Below are 21,067 nucleotides of genomic sequence, written 5' to 3'. Positions count from 1 at the left end.
TACAGTCAAGGTGTCAGCCAGGGCTGGGGTCTTATCTGAGGCTCTGCTAGGGAAAGATCAGCTTCCAAGCTCACGTGGTTGTTGAATCCTGCTCCCTGCGGGCTGTTGAGCTGAGGATGTCAGCTGTTCGCTGTCTGTGTGCTGTCTCTGACTTCTTTGCCTGTGACCCTCTCCAAAGTAGCTTACAATCTGGCAGCTGGCTTCTTTAAAGCCAGCAAGGGGGAATGTTTCTCAGTAAGACAGATGTTTCAATCTTATGTAATGTCATCACGAGACTGACATTCTTCACCTTTGCTGTATTCTGTTTGTTAGAAGCAACTCACTGGTTCTGACCACGTCCAAGGAGAGGTGATGACACAAGGCCATGAGTTTCAAGAGGAAACATCAGAGGCCCACCTTAAAGACTGTTTGCACATCCATTACATTATTTTTTAGATAATCAGAGATAATTTCACATAATGTAAAATCAGCTCAGGAAAGATACATGTTTATTTTTGTTTGATGTTGTCAATAAATCAAAGAGAAATGTTTGATGAATATTTGTAAACATAGGAGATCATCACCCATTATTAAATGCAAATAGGTAAATTAAATTTTATTAGGCATTATTCTGCATAAGGAAAATTTAGTTTTAATTAATGAAATAAAAAAAGGTCATGTTCAAGTTTTCTTTTTATTCCCCAAAACAATGTGTGAAATCAATTCTAAACTTTGCCTTTAATTTTTTTTAATTTAAGAAATTTGCTGTCATTATGGAATAATAAATATCATATAATTGCTTTAGAAGTCTGTTTCCTAAAAATGTATTTTGGAGCAAATTAATAAATCTTTGGAACCTGTAGTTTCTAAGTGGTGACTTAGAACTCTCATAATTAGGTTGACTTACTTAGGCCATTGCAGTAATCATATATGCCTATTTAGTCATCTGTCTAAATCTCATTTGTCTGGAATGCTGCCCATAAGGCTAAATCCAGATTAAAGGTTTCAGCAATGGGATTTGAAATAAACACAAAGGCACTTTAGGACAACTGCCTTTTATGAATAGAGGTCTGGAAACTCCTCCTCAGCTATTCTGACCCTACTGGCAGATTTATTTCTTTTCACCAACTCTGGAATGCTAGATATTCTTCTAATTCTTCTAGGAGATGCATCTTTTGTCTTTAGTCCTTGATCCTCATTAAAGCACAGATTCTACATGCCTATCCTCATTACACGTTTACTTTAAAGTAAGATTTTCCCACATTTTGTTTGCTGTATGGTTTTGCTAGGGAGAGTGGGGTAGAAATGGCAGTACTGAGGCAGGCTGGAAAGGCAGATAGGTGTATCAATCAGGATAGACGAAGTTTCCCTGACTAATGAACATTCCCCAAGTATTCCGGTTTACAACAATTTCTGCTAAAGGTTTCTTTCTTGCTAACATTCGATGCCTTTTGTGGTTCAGCAGTGCCTCTGTATACATTTTCATTCCAGACTCCTGTCTGACAGGACAATCTCTATCTAGAACATGGTGGGTTTCATGGCCGAAGAAAAGAGAGACAGGGCCATACTCTGGCTTTGAAAAATCTAGCTCAAAAGAGATACAGAACGCTTGCAGCTACCTTTCACTGACTAAAGCAAGTCATGTCACCACTCCTGTGTTCAATGGAGCAGGGAGGGACCTGGAATGCGTGACAAGTAGTGATACATTCTACCAGGGGATACGGGCAAAATGCAGAGAACCTGGGCTCAAAGAAGATAGATTTGTACATTTCAGGGCTTTGCTTATGACTGGTACTATTTTTTTGCTGTGTACTCTAATATATATATTCATATGTATTTGAATTATATTTATGTACACGAATTTGAATTATATTCAACTCTACCATCGTCTTCCAGGTTTCAAGCTGTCCTTTCTCAGGAAAGTGTTACAAATAATTCTTTAGTAGTGGCATTCTTTTGGGTAGTATTATGGTGCTAAAATTGATAGAGCTGATGGATGAGACTTTGTTCACTTGTAATTTTAAAATGTCAGTAGTTTAAAAGAGAGTGGGGAAGTTAGCATGGAGGTATGTGTTTAGCAATATTTTGGAGTCTTCCCCCAAAAAGCATAGGGATTAAAGGATCCCGAGATCTGAGAGATTATTCTCAATTGCATTATCTCCATATGACCATGGTTTCATGAGTTAAAGTTATCCAAATAAGTGGAGAAAAATAGAATGCTTTGTATTGAAAATGGAAGGCACAGTGTGGGGATAATGTTTCAGATTCTGGATTCATACTCATTGAGTGACTGGTATGGATTTTGTGGAGAAGGAGTGAATCGTGTTAGGGCATTGGGCAAGCTGACTAAGGCTAAGGTTCACCATTACCCCACCCACCTCAACATACACCTATTCCTTATCATCAGGTAGCTCCATTCCACAGCACACGCTGGACATTCTGATTGTTTCAGGAAGTGTAAATGGATCACTGCAAATACATCATCACCACCTGGAAAAGGATTTCAAGCTTATGCCGCCTCACAGCATTACATTGATGTTTGATGGAGACAATGGAATTAGCAGTCTTTCATCTGGACTTGGGTCATGCCAAAATGACAAAATAAATGAATGCAGTCAACCAAAATTAAGAATTTAAAAAATCTTTCTGGAATTTTCTTTGCCATAAATGAAATCACCATATTCCCAGATATTTTGAACTATTAAGCTATGTGTATAGTGTTCCTTTTTCCTATGCATAATTGCTGACTCAGAATTAATGTGCTGTTGTAGATTTCCAAAACTCTAAATCTTATTTATTCTTGCATTGTATCTGATACCTAAGTATTCATTAAAGGTTTGTTAAATTGATATATTTGACTTGGAAAAATTTAGTTTTAGTATCATAAACATGAAAAAGGAAAGAACCAACTCTTGGGTATCCAGGCCTGTTTTGACTCTCAGAAACGCCTATCCCTAAGGTCATGCTCTTGAGGAAATTAGGCACAGTTTAGCTATGGTCTTTTTCTGTGTGGTTCTTAAAGTTATGCTGGATCACAGTGTCAAAATCTTGTTTTAACTAGGGAAAAAATAATTTAAACAAATCCATCTCTTAATTTAAAAATGTATTCATTCCATTGTCAAACTATCAGTTGTTGGATTTCTTCAAATCGAAGGATGATTCATATAATTACTATATTATGATTAGCTTTTTTAAGGGACTGAAGTTATTTTAATGGTTTGTGATGAATAAAAAGATTAACTGTGAAGAGCTAGTCTGTAGCAAGAACTACTGAATATTGAATTCAGTTATATTTATTGTGGAATATTCTTTTAATAAAACTGAATCCAAAGGTAAAGCATTTTGTTCCTTAAAACTTCATTGAAGTATATCTGAAGAATAACCTACATAATAATGAATTTTCAAATTCTTATTAGTATCTTGCAAAAATATAAAAGAACCGTGACATAATGACAGCTTTTCAGTTTAAATTTGTGTTTTTTATTATTAGTTTTCTTCTGGTTGTTTCATAAGATTCTCTTGTATAGTTTCTGATTTTTTTAGATTTTCTTAAAGTCTATATTTTATTTGTGGCTACAAACAACTTGCTACTCAACAGACTGTCTTTATTTCTAGTAATAAACATTAGGAAAGGGAATGTTAAGTTATTCTAATTACCCTAATCAACTATTTTTAGAACCCTTCAAAAAAGAGGTTTCTTTAGAGATTGGGTAAGAGAAGAGTGAGTATTAATGCCCATTATTAACTAATTAATAACAGATTTAATTATGCAGAAAGTAAAGACTAAGCATTTTTTGATGCTTCAGTACTGAGTGGAAATAACTCAATGAAACCTACTTTTGCAACACTGTATCTTTTTAGAAGCAATAGCATTTGCTATTGGGGCAACGTCTATTTTACAAAATATTATTTTTTATCATTAGTTAACATTTAGTTTCTCTCCAAACGTCTTTAAAATGCTGTAAAGTTTATCTCAATTTATTTTTTGGACTGATTCCATTCGCAGATGGCTTATGTTTCTACTGGCTCTTCTTTCTTTCACTGATTTTTGGTCAGTCTGGCCTCCATCCCAGGGAAGGCAGTAAAGAGGTCATCCATGTGCATGTCAGAAGTTTTAGGATGTATCTGCTGGAAAACAAAGCTGAAATAAGAAATTGGAGTGATTAGGTTCATCTCCCAGTAAATTTCATTTACTTTTACCAGGGGAACCACTTGGGGATCTTGCGAAAATGCTAAGCCTGATTCTTCAGGTCTGGGGTGGGGCTGCGCATCTGCATTTCAGATGAGTTTCCAGGTCATGATGTGTTACAGGTGATAGCAGGAAGACTTGACCATTGACAAAGGGAGATTTAGGAGGTCCTTTTAGCATTTCTTTTCTAGAGCAGCAGAGAATGTGGATGATTCTCTAAGTGGAGCATGAACTATATGCAGTCAGATTGTCTAGCCTCAAACTTCATCCCTGCGATTTAAAAGCTGTGTGACTTCAAGCTATTTCCTTAACTTTTCTGATACTCAGTTGCTTCATTCTGTTATGAGAATAATAGCATCTACCTCTTGGCATTGTTGTATAGATTAAATAAATTCAGATAAATAAAACACTTAGAATACTATCTGGAGCATTTTAAGTATCATAGAAGTATTTGTTAGATAAATAAAATATGCTTTGCAGGTAAAACACAGCAGCCCACCATGAGTCTTCATTAATGGTCTGCTGGCCATTGTTATCTAAATGTTAAATGTATTTCTACTACCTAGGTAGGTATCAGTGGCCTGGATAATATGCACATGACCCATGGAGCCTGAGTGCTTCTATGGCTTGGGGAACATCTGGATGATCCTCTTACTGAGGAGAACACATCAGTTTCTTGGGGAAGGGGGCCATATCCTAGTGTTACCTAAATAAGAAGCCAGACAGAAATATCACACCGGCAGATGTCTTCTTCCCAGAGATTTGCCAAGATAGATTAAATCACTCTCAAGTTTTTCCAAAGAGTGTGCTGAGGAATGACTAATAACCTAGGAAGTTGAGAGCTGAAAGATAAAGGAATTTTTGCTCGTTTGTCAGAGAATTATTAGCTTTTAAAAAAAGTTAATTACTTTCTTTATGGCAGGTCTACTTTTGTAGACCTGCCATAAAGGCCATTCTTTTGTATATCATGTGCTTTTGAATCTCCAAATTTATTTAAATATGAAACTCTTTTATAAGGCATTGTGAGGGACTTATGTCCACTACAATTTGAGACACTAAAATAAAAAAACTCTAAAGATACTTGACCACAAAAACTGTTACTTGTTGGTTAATGTACAAATTTATACCCTTAAACTTTTTAGGTAATTTACTTTTAATCTTTACATTTGATTTTGAAAGCAATTGTAGTTTTGTATTATAATCATAGCCATTACTGAAGGAGTTCTTAAAGACAATATACTAAATTTCTGTAATAAACACACTATTTCTTTGTTATCTTGCACAAATAATTTGATTTCTCTCAGTTTTGATTGTTTCATCTATAAAATAGATATACTTCATTTTCATACAAATAAATGAAACATTAAAAAAATTTTTTTTCAACTCTGATATCTATGAGTATATGGATTTTCGGCCATGTTTATATCAATGATATATTAGGTATTTTAAAGAAATAAAATAATCAATTGCTTGTTTTACCTTATACACATCGAGGTTAAATTGGCTAAAATATTCTAAATGGAATCACATTTTAAAAATTTATTATGTATAAATGAATATGATATTTCAAGTAGTAAATTTAAAAGAGTTCATAAATAGCAGATATGAGCATATTTTTATTTTTAATATGTGGCTACTCATTAATATTTTATCTACATATTGTCTGTTTCTCAAATAATAGTAATTATGTATAGATGCATATTTCTCCATATGATTTTTAGAAAGCATTCTTTTGCAAGAATATTTGGGATTTCAGTGATACTTCAAGTATGCAGGAAATATTATAAAAAAAGCATACAGTTTGACTTCTTTTTCATAACTTATTTAAACAATATGCTTTCCCTACGGCAGTGTAAAAACAGTCTTTGTGAAATGTGATGTGTTAAAACAAAATAAAACAAAACAAAGTCAAACAAACAATTGAAAACTTTTTATTTTTATTTATTTTTTTAAGGAGATTCCAGCATTTCTTTTGCATTTCTCTTTTGTATGGGCAATAAATGCCCAGAGTAACTATCACCGGGAAGAACCAAGTCCTACTAAACAGGAGTAAACATCCATGACTTATAATATTTATTTACATTATTCCAGTGGTGGGGATTTCCCCTTTTTTCCCCTCAAACATTTTAATATGAATTTTTTCTACTTAAAGGAAAACACCCTTGAAGAGCACTTCTTCATGTCATCAAATGTGCCAAATAATCATCTTTGTCTTTGACTAGCTCTGTCCCTTTTAGGATGGCACCTTGAAGGCACACATAGCGAGGGCTGTCTCTTCATGCAAGCTCTTTAGCCAGTAGTTTGGGCAGTGACAGATGGAAGCCCAGGTGATCCCTGATTGCCTTGACTCCTTACCGGACTGTAAAACCTAGAATGCTGTTAAAATTTTATTTCAAATCTGCTTAAGTGTAACTGCATGATTTAACAAATTTTAAAAAATATCTTGTATATACAAAACATGGGATGGAGGTGGCCATAATAGTTGCTCAGTTCACGTTTGTTGAGTAAATGAGTGAATACACGGATGATGACCCCTGCCCCTCAAGAGCATATAATATAATTAGAGAAATAGAGTTGTTTAAAATGATTTATTTTCCAAGCCAGGATGCTAGGGATCACTAGGAAAGGTCAAGTTCAGCAAGGAAGGATTAGGAAAGATTTCAGTTAGGAAGTAGCTTTTAAATCAAATAATAAAGATGAGTCGGATCTTAACATATGAAGGAAAAAAGGGCAGTCTGCGTAGACAGAATACCGAGAACAAAAACCCAGAGACTAGAAAGACCAGGGTGTGTTGTGGAAGGAGCTTACTGTGTCTGATGGGTTTGATGTACTGAAAACCTTTTCAAGTTGGTTTTGGTCCAGTTCTTTTGTCTCCATGTATGAGAGACTGACAATTGCTTCCCAATAGACATTCTCTCTTCGCTGTCGAGGAATAGAACCCGAGTATCCCAAACTAATTTGCAGCTGCATGTGTCAGTGAGACCAAGTACACTGAATGTCTGTGTGCATTTGGTGTAATCCTTTAGGGGGATCATCTTAAATGGAAGGCACATTCCTTTTCCTTTTATCACTCCATTTTGCCACCTGAAATGCAAGTGTAATGTTCAGGAGCTCCAGCAGACACCTTGAACCTTGACCAGGAAGGTCATGTTCTAAGATTGGTACAATTTCCAGGGGACGTGATGAATATCTGGGTCTCCTAAACCAATATGGACCACCTACTGCCACTTTTAAAATGTAAGAAATAAACTATTTGCTTGCAGCCACCATTTTTGGGATTTTGTCGTTATATGTAGCTAACAATAACCCTGACCTACATACTTTTCAAATAGATCACAATCCTTCTGCAGTTTCCAGTCCCAAAGACTCAATCCTGTTTCTTTCCTATTCGTATAGTTGCATGTATAGAGTTAGGTACACAGCCAACTGCATTTAACTGACTAAAGAATGAGTGATTGAATGCATGAAGAAATGACTGGAACTATATATCGCAGTGGCATTGCTAAAGGGTTTTATCAACTGCATTGACTTCTTTTGGTTTCTTTTATATTTAGATCTTAGGGTATGTATAGGATCAACTTGTAGATCTCCCTTTGTCTACATAAGAGCATTGCAAGTCCATGTTATACATGCATTTGTAGAATATTTGTGTATGTGACTTGTTTTTGTATATTAAAGGGAAGGAGATACAAGTTTAAGTGCAAACTGAATATAGTATACCATGCTATTTCACCAGTTTAAATTACTCACAGAGTACTCTAAGTTCCATACAAGACATAAAAAGTGGTATTTCACTATTTTAATTTACTTTTTCCACTTTATTCCTTGTCTCCCAAATGTTTTATGGGTCATAGATATCTCTTTATTTAAAAATTAAATAATACTTAAAAGTTTTTTTTTCTTATGCAGGACCACATTTTCCCCACTCTAAACCCAGGATTGGGATCATACTCTGCTGCTTTCTAACTGTGTGTCATCGGGCAAGTTTCTTGAACTTTCTCTCTTTTAATTTCCTCACAGGTGGGGAATAATTGAACTTACATCAGACAGTGGATTGCATTAATGTATGGAATGTGTTTGTACAATGCCTGGCAACAGCAAACAATATGAAATAACTAGCATTTCTTATAAAGGAGATCCTCTCATGATAAGCTACAGAGCTTAGACTTTTCTGTATATAAAATAATAAGTGATTTAAATTGGAAGCAGAAGCATACTAGATGACGAAATTGGGATTTTAGGTCGGTGATAAAAGATTGGAGTCTGAAAGATGGACTGGAAGAAGGATAAAGTGAAGATGTTAGGACACTGCTTAAATAACACCTACGATTTTACATGTGTGACCAGAATAAGAGCAGGAAGATGGCTTTGTCTGCATGGCATTAATTAGAATTAAACTAAGCAGTAAACTCAGTAGGCCAACTAAATATCAGCCCCTTACCCCTAGTCTTGTTACATAGCAAATATATTTTTTTCTAGGAAGATAGAAATTGTTAGTTTAATTCAGAGTGGAGGAGGTCACCACGTATCCTCAGTGTCTGAGAGGGCAAGACGCTGACTCAAACATAGGCAGAATTTTGCAACCAAAGAGAGGTCCCTGCAGGTGAGGGGGAAGCACCTGCTGTGCTCTCTCTTACTGCGAGGAAGAACTGTTAATCCTCCACTTGCCAGAACACAATAATTACTCACAAGTGAAATGTGATAGAAGAGGATTTGTTGTCGTATAATGACTTTCATACTCAAAACATCCCCGAACTCTGCAGATGAGTGATTGAAGAGCTCTGCGCCATCCTCCCACCTGCTCAAGGAGTAACTGGAACCTCTAACAGCATGTATTTTTTTTAAACCAAGTGAGATCACTGGAGGGAAAGACTAGGGTGGAGGTGTGTTTGGCATGAATTTAAATGATGGCTTGAATAAAACAGATCTCTAAAGCACTTTTCAACTGTTGCTATCGCCATTGTTTCTGCTAAGATCTCTTTAATCTCTGTATAGCCTGGATGCGTGTTCATACACGCATGCCTCCCACCAGTTACCTGTTATGTACAACACAATTTGAAATGCCTTAAAATGTGATCTCCAGTCTCCTTTAAGTAAGTAAAGCAAACTGCTTTCCAAATGCATGGTGCTTTATATAGTGTAAGCGATTACAGGAAAAAGAATACTGCAACTGAAAAGGAAAAATCAAAACATTCAATTTGATTTTAATTTATTATTAAGGAAAAGGAATGCATAGCGGTGCATCTCAGATGTTATTGTTTTTGAGCATCCCCTTGGGACCCTGCTGAACTATAGATTCTGATTCATAGGATGGAGTTGGGTCTGAGAGTGCTTTTCTGACAATCCCCCAGGTGCCGATGATGCTGGCTTTTTGTTTATTTGTTTGTTTCTGGCTACACTCAGAGGGCCTATGGTAGGTATATTGCCAAAACTTCTTGGTAGATGTGGAAAGGATCCATGGCAGGCTCTTTAGAAGCCCATTCCTTCACAAGTACTTCTTGTGCCGAGTTTACCGTGCTTCCAGCATTTGGAAGTTCAGTCTGAACAGAAGTCATAGTCGCTTTTACTCACATTTCGAGCACCTAATTAAGAAAAATATAAAACCATAGCACATTTCTGAAGCCTTATGGTTCTATGATGAGTTTTTTTAATCGTGTGTTTTTTTTTTTTTAAATCTGTATACTGTATTGATGGAGGCTCCCTTTTTAAGTCAGTTATGATTGCTTTCTCACAGGGAAACCTCCATCAAATGATCTTAGAGTATTTCAGGCTTTTTTGCAGAAAGAACTGGTAAAGTATCATTTTCATTCATCATCCTCGTCAAATGTCTTTTCTCACACCCGGGTGGCTCTGTGAAGTCTGCAGGGGAGGAGAGAAAGCAGATGTCACGCTGACTCCCGGGAGTCTGCGCAGCTGGTGGGGCATCCGGGGTCCCAAAACCCTCCCCAGATGATTTCAGGTTATTTGTGCCACTCAAGCTTTGATATTTCCCTGTGTTCTCAGCATCTCCCCACTCTTTTCAGGACCATTGTGCATTATGTCCTCTGTACTTACAGAACTCACCCCGAATCCATCTAACAGGTAGATGCCTAAGGAAAATTCTAGAAGTTCATCTGATAGTGGGAGGTGGTATGAATGAAAAGGACCACTGATGTCAAGAAATGGAATTGTCTTTTTCACTTTGAGACCCAACGCCATCCCATGAATCAGAATCTACGGTTCAATAGGCTCTGGAGGGGATGCCCAAACATAATAACATCTGAGATGCACCGCTATGCATTCCTTTTCCTTAACAATACATTAAAATGAAATGGAATGTTTTTATTTTTCCTTTTCAACTACAATATTTTCTTTTTCCTGTAATTGGTTACACTGTATAGAGCATCCTGCATTTGGAAATCAGTTTGCTCTTCCTGTTTAAAGGGGGCTAGGGGACACATTTCTAAGACATTTCAAATTGTGTTACATGTAACAGGTAGCTGGTGGAAAGCATGCCCGTATGAACATGCATCCAGACTCTATCATGGATTAAAGAGATCATATCAGAAAAGGACTACATTCTTTTCATTCTAAAGCAAGAAAAGGCCCTTTACTGTGATTAAGAGTTGTCCTTGCCCCGATGTATTTTTCATTCAGTAAATCAGAACTTGAACTGGGGAGAGTTCTTCCCCTTAGTGTCATCCTCTCTGCCTCCCCTTGTTCGTCACGCTACATGCTAAGTTGAGATTGATGAGCTTATAAGACCTGTGTGAATAACATCACCTAATGTTAGTAACATTCATAAGGAGCTTTGCCATTTCCAAATATTTTCACATAATTTATCTCAGCAACAATTTAGAGACACTCACCTGAGGTCACTTGGCTAGTGAATATTTTAAAGGATATTTTGAAATCAGGTGAGGACTTTCATTGCTAGAAAAATACTGTTAAGTACCCTTCAAATACAGAGTAATACTTAGCTCAGAATATTATCGGATTCTGCTTTTCTTCCTTGTGTTATAAAATATTTGTACTATTTTCCTAATTAAATTTTATTTTTTTATAAAATTTAAAAAATCCCATCTCATGAGCAGATGGGCTAATCCATTTTTTTCAGTGAGAAATTCCTCATCTTTAATGATATTGACATATTTAGCAAAATAATACTACAAAATGTTAATGTTCAACGATCTTAATTTCAAGGCTTACTGTTCTCTTCTAAGCCCCTTTTGTATCAAACACAAAAATTATTTAAGACAGCTTTGAAAGCAAAGTGCTCCCTAAAACTTACATAAAATCACCTATGTATTATGTTTAAAGTCAGACTAGGCTAGCCATGGTGGCTTATACCTGTAATCCCAGAACTTTGGGATGCCAAGGGGGGCAGATTGCTTGGGTCCAGGAGTTTGAGATCAGCCTGGGAAACATGATGAAACCCCATCTCTACAAAAATTACAAAAATTAGTCAAGCATGGTGATGTGCACCTGTAGTCTCAGCTACTCAGGAGGCTGAGGTGGGAGGATCTCTTGAGTTAGGAGGCAGAGGTTGCATTGAGGTATGATCGCATCATTGCACTCCAATGTGGGCAACAGAGCAAGACCCTGTCTCAAAAAAAACAAAAACAAAAAAACAAAAAGGCAGACCAGCTCTGTGCTGCTTCTGCTTCCTGGGCTTAAATCCTTGCCCAAGATTTGTTAGTTCTCCTGATGATCTAGACTGTGGGCAATGTGTTAATCTTCTCTCACCCCGATCCTCATCTGTAAGATGGTAACCACAGAGCGCATGTTCTCAGAGGGTTTCTGTGATGAGTAAAATAAGAATGTGAAACCCCCAGCCTGGCACAGAGTAAGCCTCAGCGATGCTAGCTCTTTGAGTTAATATTGTCACTTCACACATTTCCTGTCACTATTGCTTGAATATTATTATTAATATACTTCAGAAATGTTGTTATTAACTAGCTAAGCCCTGAGTCACCGGTGTGTGTGTGGGTCTTGTGCCTGCCCCTAAGCTCACTTGAATACCTAACTGTATAGTTTTGTATTTTCTATTGCCTCATAATAGGTGACAAAAAAGCCTCAAGTGACAAAAGCCCTGACTCCCTCATTCTCAGGACAGGACCAGCTGAGGAAAGGGGCAGTCCCTAAAAGGAGGTTTATTCCTCCTACTTTCAGAGGAGTGGCTGGTAGACTGATGGCTCTTTTATTAGTGAAGGTAAGACATGCTCTCTTGTAAGAGCCTTGGCTGTGAGAGTTAGGAGCCAAGAGGGAGGCAAGTCAATCCTTCCACCATTTGGGGAAGGGGAGATACTGAGGACAGTACATGCATTATAAGGCTTTTTAATCTTCTGGTATCTAAGAAAAGAAGGGAAAAATCTGTTGTTCCATTTTGTGTGTGAACCCATGCTCTTCTAGGCTTCTGGTACCTCTGTTTTTAACCCTTAAGACACTACATCCTTACAACCATCTTGTAAATAAATATTGTGCTACATCAAAAGAAAAATATAACTAACCCTGTATTAGAACATCATAGACAATACGTGATCACATATTTTCTCGAAAGGATGAAACAAGAGAAAGGCAAGTAATAATGCTAGTGTATATGTGACAGCTGCCTTATTCCACAGTCAGTCTTTAGAGGCTATCATTTATGACATGTCTCCCATGAGTGAGCTTTCCCTTCCCTCCTCTGTGCCGTTTGCTGTCATGTTAAACGTGGAATTAGTTTGGTGTTCTTGCCTCGTTTCCTTAGGAACCTTTCTGAGGAATTTGTTACACAGGAAATTATCGTCCCACAGTTAGGAAAGCAATGCTACAGATGAACAATGTTTTGACAGAATATTCAAAATTAAATTGCATACCATACCTTAGCAGAGTTGAAATAGCTTAATGTATATTTTCCGGAGAACGTTCTTTATCATCTAAACAGGGTATATGAAAATGAAAATTGAGTCTATTTTTTCTTATGAAAAAATCAGAGAGTAAACTTTTCTCCAGGCAAATGATCCAGCTGTCTGGGGTAACATTTAGACATGAGATTCAGAATCTTTTTAATTACACTAGTTAATTGTTTACCCTTTATTGCATCATTAATTGCCAACCTTGTTGGACCAGTACTCTGATGACTACTCTCTCACAGCTTGGCTGATAAATAAAGGCATGATTCATTCATTTTTTTCCCCATACTCTTGACATTGATGGTAAGAGCTGTGCGGTTATTAAAAATGTTAAAAATTCAGTCTCTTGCTCTCTGGCTCAAATGTAATGCAGAAGTGGTCTAATTGACCATAGTTGTCCCTTGGTATTTGAGAGGGATTGGGTTCCAGGATCCCCATGGACACCAAAATCTACTGATGCTGACATCCCATATTTAACATGGCATAGTATTTGCATCTAACCTATGCATATTCTCCCATGTACATTAAATCATCTCTAGATTACTCATAATACTGAATACAAAGCAAATGCTGTATAACTAGTAATTAGGCTGTATTTTTAAAATTTGTGTTTCATTTTTATTGTCATATTGTTATTTATTATTATGATTACTATCATTATTATTTTTATATTTTCGATCCTCAGTTGAATCCATGGGTACAGAACCTGTAGACATGGAGGGCCAACCATAAGTTTGAAATTTCTTTCTCAAAGTTTCCATAGTTTTACAAATTTATATATTAGTGAATGGCATTATTAAAAATTAAAAAAACAGCTTTAAGATACATTAATATAATTAAGATAATATGCAAAATACTGGAAATTTAAATACTATTATTATAAAAAAAGTAAAAGGGTGTTATGGAATAATCCCTTTACATGGGAAGCATTATCAGGGCCTTAGGTAACAGGTGGTCAGAAGGCTTGTCCTTTCTTTCAACATTTTAACTAACTGGTTGAGAAGTTTTTGACTCATGACTTAATCTGTTTCCCCATTGCTTTTGTACATCAAGTATCTTGTTTTTAACACCTTTGTAATGGAAAGGATTGAGAAGGGGGATGATGATCATTGAACATGAGTAAAAAATACATTTAAACATGGCACCCAAGAAAGTAAATATATTTGGTACTTCATGATAGGGAGATTTGAATGTAGAAGATCTGTTTTAAGAGACAGAAGCAACAGTGTAAGTCAGCTAGCAGGAATAGTTTTCCAAAAATAATCCTATAGATGGAAAAAGAAAAGAGGAGGTGACTTGCATCCCAAGAATGCACGTTGGACAACAGAGAGCTTATTTTGAACCGAGTATAAAATTATACCAGTAGTATTCATATGTGTATTCAATACATATCAATTAAAGAAAGGTGTAGTATGGGTAAGACACTGTGCAAGTCACCAAGTCTACCCTGGTGAGCAAGTGTAGACCTTGTTCTTGTTCTGGAAGCAGTTCAAATTATTCATCAGACGTGTCTTCATATGTTCAAAGTGGTATGTTAAAGGAGGCGCAGGGACCATCTGAGAGGGCTTCACCTAGCAGGGGCCCTCTGCACAGAAAACTGCAGGGCGGGTACCATTAGCTAGGAGATGGGGCATGTGTGTGGAGCACCAGAGAGGCCAGGGGCCACATGAAGAATGGAAAAAGTGCTGACTAGCTCCGTGTTAGAGTGTGAGGGAGGGGAGACTACAGATGCCAGCAGGCGCTGTGCTGCTGAAGAAGAAGAGATTGGAGTGTATCCAAGGGCAATGGGAAACTACCGAATGCTCTTAAGAAGATGCAGCCTATGATTTGTTGTTTTTAAAAGATCACTCTTCTGCGGCTTGAACTGGGGGTCGGGAGACAGCAGCACAGTAGGAAGGAAGGTCACTTAGGAGATTCTTGTAATTAGTGAGACAGAGCAGAGCAGAAGCCACGCCAGATGGGGCCTGTAAGGGTTGAAGGAAGAGGACAAAGGCTTCTGGCTGCCACAATGGACAGGACTCTATGGATGTTAATGAAAGGAAGAACTAGGAGCTGCGAAGGACCCTGACCCTTCCAATGTAGGCAAGTGAGCAGCAGGTGGTATCATTCCATAAGATGGGAGAGGCAGACAAACAGGTTTTTGAAGGGTGATGGTGTGGAGTTCAGTTTTGTACATATTAGATTTGAGATGCTTGTGGGATCCAAGTGGGGTTAGCAATTCTTCATTATATACCCCAAATATGAATATTTTATTTTTATATTATCTATATATAAATACATTAGAACTAATGTGCATGTATATGTATTTATGCACATTCAGTATATATGCAAAATATTTACATAAGATGAGATAAAGCTGAAGTAAGCAATATTTTAAAATATTTTTGCCTATGAATGATATATAATATCTTTGTTTTTACTTAAATAGAATGGATTAAATATAATAAATATTATATTAATGATAACATGTTAATTATCAGCTTGAAGTTAGAATAATAGGATTGAATATCCATCATTATTTCTAAAATCTTAGTTTAATATTTAGGATAAAGTGCTTGGAAAATTTACTTCTAGGTTCAGTTCATGTCACAGTTTTGGTTTCAGTACCGGATATGATAGTTTAAAAGATAATCACAGAATGTGTAGTTCTAGATGGAAGGACAATATGGACTTTATGAAGTCATTAGACTTTATTTTAATGATGTCCACAAATTATGAAAAATTTTTGTCCTCAAACAATCGAAATGCGATTTTTGAATTCCCATCTTCCTTAAAATTAACTGTCTTTACAAACTAAAAGAATGTTGAATTTTTGCATTATTATCAAATGAATTTAAACCAAAGCTAAACTCTGGAATATTTTGAAATGTGTTAGAAAGTTCTCTGTCTGGGCAGAGATGAGAGGTGGCATACATTGTTTTCAACAACAAAATCCCAGGGGCTGCAAATATGCACAAACATCTTGTTACAAAATGCTCTTTCCAAAGCTTAAATGTTTTCCTTGAAATCAGTTATTGTCATTTCTACCTCATCATTATATAATCACCTTTCTCAGAAGTGCCGTTGAGTATGTTTACATTTCAGGCTTGGTCCCAGATTTTCTACTCTTTTTTCTATTGAATCACAGCACTACTCAGTAACTTTAGAACATGCCTTTTTTTTTTTTTTTTTTTTTAAGAAAAATAATTTATTTGTACTTTGACCTAAGCCAAACCAGCGCAACTCTGCAGGGCCCAAGATGTTGCCATGACTACATTCTATCTCTGCAAATTATTATACAAGGCTGCTATATTTTAATATATTATTTCTTTAAGTTATGAATAATTGCTAATCTTATTAAGTTCCGAGGCTTACTTTTTAGCTGTTTTAATCTTATTGGTTTCTTTAGTTTCTGAAGGCGTAGTATACATGTACGGTAAAGTTTATGGTTAGCAATAGTCAATGTAATCCAGAGGTCAAATCGTCTTCTTGATCATTTGAATTTTTAAACTGTCTGTTGTTCAGGTCTGGATGAACTATCTTGGTTTTTACCTTGAAATGTGGATAATGAAAATTTCTTATTCAGAGTAGGAAAAGTGTCAGCATTGCGATTTCTTCTTGATTTGTGTGTTTCTATTTTGAGGACACTCTTCAGTCCCAGTTTCTTTGCAGGAATCTTTTACAACTCTGGTTATAAGGAGCTCCTTTAATCCACACAGCCAGAGTGAGGTCAGCACTGTCAGCCATGCTCTTTGTGGAACATCCTATTTCCCCCAGGACTCTCATTTTTCATGTAGGACATGGGATTATCTGAGATAAGGATGAGGTGAAGGTACCATTTTAATCCACATATTAAATATGAGTAAGTCTTAATTCCATTCATAGTTTAATACAAAAGACAAAGGAAAACATCTCTGCACACACACATGCGTCAGTGGCACATCGCATTCTTTGACCTCCGTTTGGAGGCCTGTGGTGCAGAAGGAGCTTAAATATATGGGAAGGGGTGAGATCACATGGAAAGAGTGTTTGGAGGGAAAAAGAGGAGGGATGGAAACACTCAACAAGAATCCTCCACCCCGCCACCCCCCGAAATTGATTAAAACATGGCCAAAGGTCTTGAATAGATATTTCTCCAGTGAAGATACACAAATGGCCAAAAGACATGAAAAGATGTGAAACGTTTTTAATCATCAGGGAAATCCAAATCCAAACCACAGTGAGATACCATTTCCCAGCCATTAGGTTCGCTCTCCCAGACTCAAAAAATAGCAAGTGTTGGCAGGGATATGGAGTGATTGGAACCCTTGTGCATTGTTGGGGGAATGTAAAATGTACAGCCACTGTGGAAAACAGTATGATGGTACCTAAAAAAAAAAGCATAAATTTTATACGTAGATAATTACCTTGATATTATTCTTAATATATTCAAATAAACATGACATTTAAAGGAACAAAGGATACAGTGGTGATTGGCCTTTGGAAGACAGATCTTTGGGTCTGCACGGTGTGAAGTCCCCATCTTTCCTACTGGAAGATCATTCATCGAGTTAGATTGCTTGAATGCACCAGAGGTGGCAGAAAGGGAAATGGACCAGAGACAGCTGGGCCTAATTGTTCTCAGTGTAGTTTTCCTACTTATTTGGTGAGGGTTCCGAGGGTAATAATTGCACTCTTGGGTTATAAAAAGGTAATCTTCTGTGAGTTAGGGTTGGCATCTGTTGCCAGACTTTCTTGTTGTTACTTCCTGCTAAGCCCAAATGTGACATCAATAGCCTTTCAACATAGTGATACTACGAATGAATTGGAAGTGATATACATCTTTGGTACAGATGATAGTGCATAAAGAGAAATTTAAAAAATCATATGTACCCTCCTATTACAATACAAAACTTACAGACTGCTGTGAATAAGTAATTGTAAAAAGTATAGAAATGCCAACTTCACTGATGAGGAAAACCATGTAAACCTGTCATCCGTGTTTATGGAGGAGCAGAATTTTCAGACATGAGTAAACTCATGATCTTTTTTTCATAAATTGTTCTGAAGCAACAATAATACTTAGATTTACAGTTAATACAGTTGTCTTAAATTTAGTTATTATTATAATAATATTAAAATGCAAGAAGGAGGTTCTCTTCATAACATGGCCCTTAAATATCAGTGCTTTTGTCTGAAAGAATTTGAAGATCTGATTTTATTTCACCACTGGAAAAAAAATCATGAGATCCAAAAGTTATTTCATTTCTATTGTGAGAATATATTATGTCAACATTTAAATGTCAGGTTCTCCACAGTATTTTCGGTCTAGAAAATTTCTGAAGCATGCACATAGTTATTATGGTGTCTATGGTGTATGCGATCAGAGTTACAGGCTTTGACTGACCAATGCAATTAGAAACTTTATTGGTTACTGCTCAATATTGGTGTTTCCTAGGTATAGTGTAGAACAAATATGGAAGCTGGATGTAGGGGTATACTTATTTCACATCCATGTCATTCTCATATCCTCCAAAGTGCTTTCTTCACATTGCTTTGTGAAAATAATGGGTGATCTCTCTGGTATTTCATTCTGACCTTTGCTTGTCTACTTTTGCTCATTTGGCTAGATATAATATGAAGCGCAGAGAAGAGGGGGCATGTTCATGATCAGGCTATTTTTGGGGCTCTTCTAAGATAGACAACGGATACAGATTTTATTGAACTTTGGGTCAGGAAAAAAAAAAACAGTGCACATAATCTAATAGCTTAAAGAAATGTCCTTGTCCAGGTAATGATTCATGTATAACCAAAATGGTGAAATTGGTACTGTCCCCCCAAGCTGATCTGAAACCAAATTTTTATTTGTATAGATTGAGGTATTAGTTATCAAGTGAAAATACAAATCCACATCTGTTTTTTGTAGGTTTTGAGAAGGTGAACAAATTGTTAAGCCATTATTGTTTTATTTGCTTCTCCAAGCAGAAATATATCTTCTCTGAAAAGAGATATTGGATTGGAATATAGTTAAAATAAAAATCATGTTTGTTGCTGTGGGAGATTTGTGTGTGTGTATATATATAGAGATAGATAGATAGATAGATAGATAGATAGATAGATAGAATTTAATATGACTCTCTACCTATTCTGAATTTCCTCACAGTGTTCTCTTCTTTGAAAGAAAAAAAAAAAGAACAAGTCAGTGGCTCAACTACAAAAAGCACTCTATTTTCTGAGTGATTTGATTTAATCAAATTAAATGAGATGAGTTATAGAAGCACACACTGATGTATGAATGCAGTTGCAGCTGCTGTGCAGGGCCTGACCTGAAGCCTTTTCTGTGCTTCTGTGACGTGGTTTATGCACTTTACCATAGTCACTGCAGATTAGAACCACACACAGTGACGTGGATATGGGCCAGATAACAATAACAACAATTTGGAATGTCAGTGCCACTAAAAGGGGCCTTCACTCAAATTACTCATAAAATTTTTTTTCAAAAAGAAAGATAAGATTGCGTGGCTTAATAAAAGTGTTACCAGCACTTTAAGCTGAAGACTGCCCAAATGAGAAATAATGTGAAATCGAACTCAGAAGTCCCTTTGGTTTACTCTAACTGTGGGATCCCTGTCACCTGTGAGTATACATTGGCACAGCCAGCTTCAGGGTAGAAGTAGGTTCTGACTGAGGGACAAAACGCTTCCTACCGCCGATGGCTGCAGTTTTGTACAAATAAAAATACAAGAGTATAATATTCCCAGAAGAGTTTTTCTTCTCATTTTTGTGCTAGAAGACATGTTTTTAATTGCCCTTTCCAAAATTTACCCAACTTAAATTTTCTTAAAATTGTAACCAGTAATTATAATACTGTTGTTTTTCAATTCAGTACTACATTGACAAACATTTGATGTATCTCATTTTTAGGTGGAAAATAAAGCAGAGTGTTTTAAATAAAATGTTCGTGGAATAAAACTAGATTATTGATTTGTGGGGCAAAAATTATATCTATAGTAACAAACAAATATAAAAACAAACAAAAATGAAAAGTGATTATTTAAAAGCAGACGGAATGAACTGATCTAGAGGTGGCTGGTGCCTGCTGACCTGGGAAGGTGGGTTTGGTTGGCTGGATTCTAACGCTGCCCAATGGCCAGACCCATGTTGGGATGTTTGTGGGAAGCACTGGATTTAGCTCCTAGGAGAGGGTCTGTTTGCAGCAGTCCTGCAACAAGCCCTCTGACTCTGACAGATGCTTTTCCTGCGTACCTGGTTGGAATGACCTGAAGGAAAGACATAATGAATTAACAAGGAATCCTTCAGATCTTTCAGGTCAGATGAACCATAATCTAGTTGAAAAGAAAAAGAGAAAAGAAACACACTAAGTAAATCTGCAAGTTTAGTTGAGAAGGCTACAAGGAGTATCAGCTTAAGAAAAAGCCTTAATGTTTAACAGACACTCCACAAATGTTTATTTTTGCATTTCTAAGATGACTCAAATAATATTGATTTGATTGGTTAAAACAAGTATATTACAATATTTGTAGTTTTAGGAGCCTGTAGTCATAAATCCTAATGCAAGAGATTTTGTTCAGCATACAGCTTGGAAACCTAAACATAGTAGGTGCTACATCTTGTAAGTAAATGAATGTACATGGACCAGTAGTCGAAGGCACGCTGATTTAACTCAACGTGCTAACTTGCTTTCTCTCCTCTCATAATTTTCTACCACTTGTATAAGGACTTGCTTTTCTCATAAACTAAGAGGATGGAGCACCTACCCTGTGTCAGGCAGGGTGCATAATTCACTCCATATCTTTCCCCAGCAGTCCTTTGAGGCCAATGATGCCTCCTGTTCCAATGAGAAAACTGAGGCTAAGAGAGTTCGATTAGTTTCCCCAAGGTCATGTAAACAAGGAAGTGAAGCAGAATATTTAATTGAAATGTTTCTGAATCCAAATCCTGCCTCCTCTTCAGAAGGAAAAGTTCTCTTTGTGAGTTGACTGTGGTCTTCTCCACTGGTCTTGTATATGTTTTAGGCAGACACATTTCACTCTGACATCACCCATTG

The 21,067-nt window shown here is 36.5% G+C and overlaps 1 protein-coding gene and 2 long non-coding RNA genes across 5 annotated transcripts in view; 2 read left to right on the top strand and 1 right to left on the bottom strand.

Moving 5' to 3' along the window:
* Window positions 1–21,067, top strand: part of NALF1 (NALCN channel auxiliary factor 1) — a 703,465-nt gene that overhangs the window by 22,056 nt on the left and 660,342 nt on the right. The gene's annotated exons all lie outside the window — the stretch shown is intronic.
* LOC129011475 (uncharacterized) lies at window positions 9,473–12,131 on the bottom strand. 2 transcript variants are annotated; one of them, XR_008493331.1, is made up of 3 exons: window positions 11,894–12,131; window positions 11,498–11,590; window positions 9,473–10,027 (listed from the first exon to the last, which is right to left on the bottom strand). It is a non-coding gene; the product is annotated as an uncharacterized LOC129011475 (long non-coding RNA). The 2 variants fall into 2 exon arrangements; XR_008493332.1 differs by having other exon boundaries at window positions 9,473–9,750.
* LOC129011476 (uncharacterized) overlaps window positions 12,257–21,067 on the top strand; it is a 47,358-nt gene continuing 38,547 nt past the window's right edge. Inside the window, exon 1 of the long non-coding RNA XR_008493333.2 lies at window positions 12,257–12,359. This is a non-coding gene — a long non-coding RNA (uncharacterized LOC129011476). The remainder of the gene's footprint in view (window positions 12,360–21,067) is intronic.

Source organism: Pongo pygmaeus, chromosome 14, assembly GCF_028885625.2.
Source record: "Pongo pygmaeus isolate AG05252 chromosome 14, NHGRI_mPonPyg2-v2.0_pri, whole genome shotgun sequence".
NCBI lineage: Eukaryota > Metazoa > Chordata > Mammalia > Primates > Hominidae > Pongo > Pongo pygmaeus.
The sequence above is the reverse complement of the archived record's forward strand: the minus strand, read 5'-3'. Positions and strand labels throughout refer to the sequence as shown.